Consider the following 978-nt stretch of genomic DNA (forward strand, 5'->3'; position numbering starts at 1 on the left):
CAATCACAAGAGAATCCGGCGACCCGAGTTTCGAGCTCGGTACTGTTGCTGATTTGACTGATTTGATGTAATGTCAGCTGAAACTATGTATAAATAGTTGAATATGACTCTTGTAAAGGGCAAGTGATTTCATATAATAACTCAAGGCATAATTACACTCTCTAAACATATTTTATGGTCTTTTTTCAACAATAAATTGCCCCTTTTTTTCCTTAAAGTTGGCTTAAGATTAGCCTTATTAATTTTGACATCAACACGGTACAAATTCATCTTAAGGACAAAATATCTAACACTTGCCTCGACCGATCGCATTACTCGCATCTTACCTTAATTCTTTCTGATTTCTTTTTTCGTATTTGATTTCAAAAAATTAATAACATTCTTTTGATTTTATGTAGGTTTGTAATAAAGAAGAGAAATGATTGAATCTGTAATTTCATCTTCCCAAATCCATTTCGGTAAGAGGAAATTACGTTTCGATTTCGTGAACATAAATGTCATGTTTTATGAATATAATATGCACAATATCGGTGTAATTTTTCAAAAATCTTAAGATGGATATTAGTGGTTTTTATTGTGCATTTATATTCCAAAATTTTATTTAGAATCGGCAAATATACCATCACGAATATTCTCTGCAAATGGTTTATAAATATTTTTCCATGGAAATAAATGAATCAGAGAGTCAATCTCTGCATTCATGATATTCTGGTGGAGTAATTTGGATTTAATAATATGACCACTGCCACATGATTGTGTATCAATATAAATGATAGAAGATTCCTTTTTCATGAACGATGGAAACGTGCAAAATTTTGTGACCATTGGTTCACATCTCTTTACTTTTAAATTGTTACCTGCAAATATGTTGAATTATGTTTAAATATTTGTCTGATCAACTGCTCGCCAATGAAGAAACTACATGGAAAAAAAATTGTGCATAAGATGTGTATACATTAATTAACAATTGGAAGATAA

This window comes from Olea europaea, chromosome 10 (assembly GCF_002742605.1).
Source record: "Olea europaea var. sylvestris chromosome 10, O_europaea_v1, whole genome shotgun sequence".
Taxonomy (NCBI): Eukaryota; Viridiplantae; Streptophyta; class Magnoliopsida; order Lamiales; family Oleaceae; genus Olea; species Olea europaea.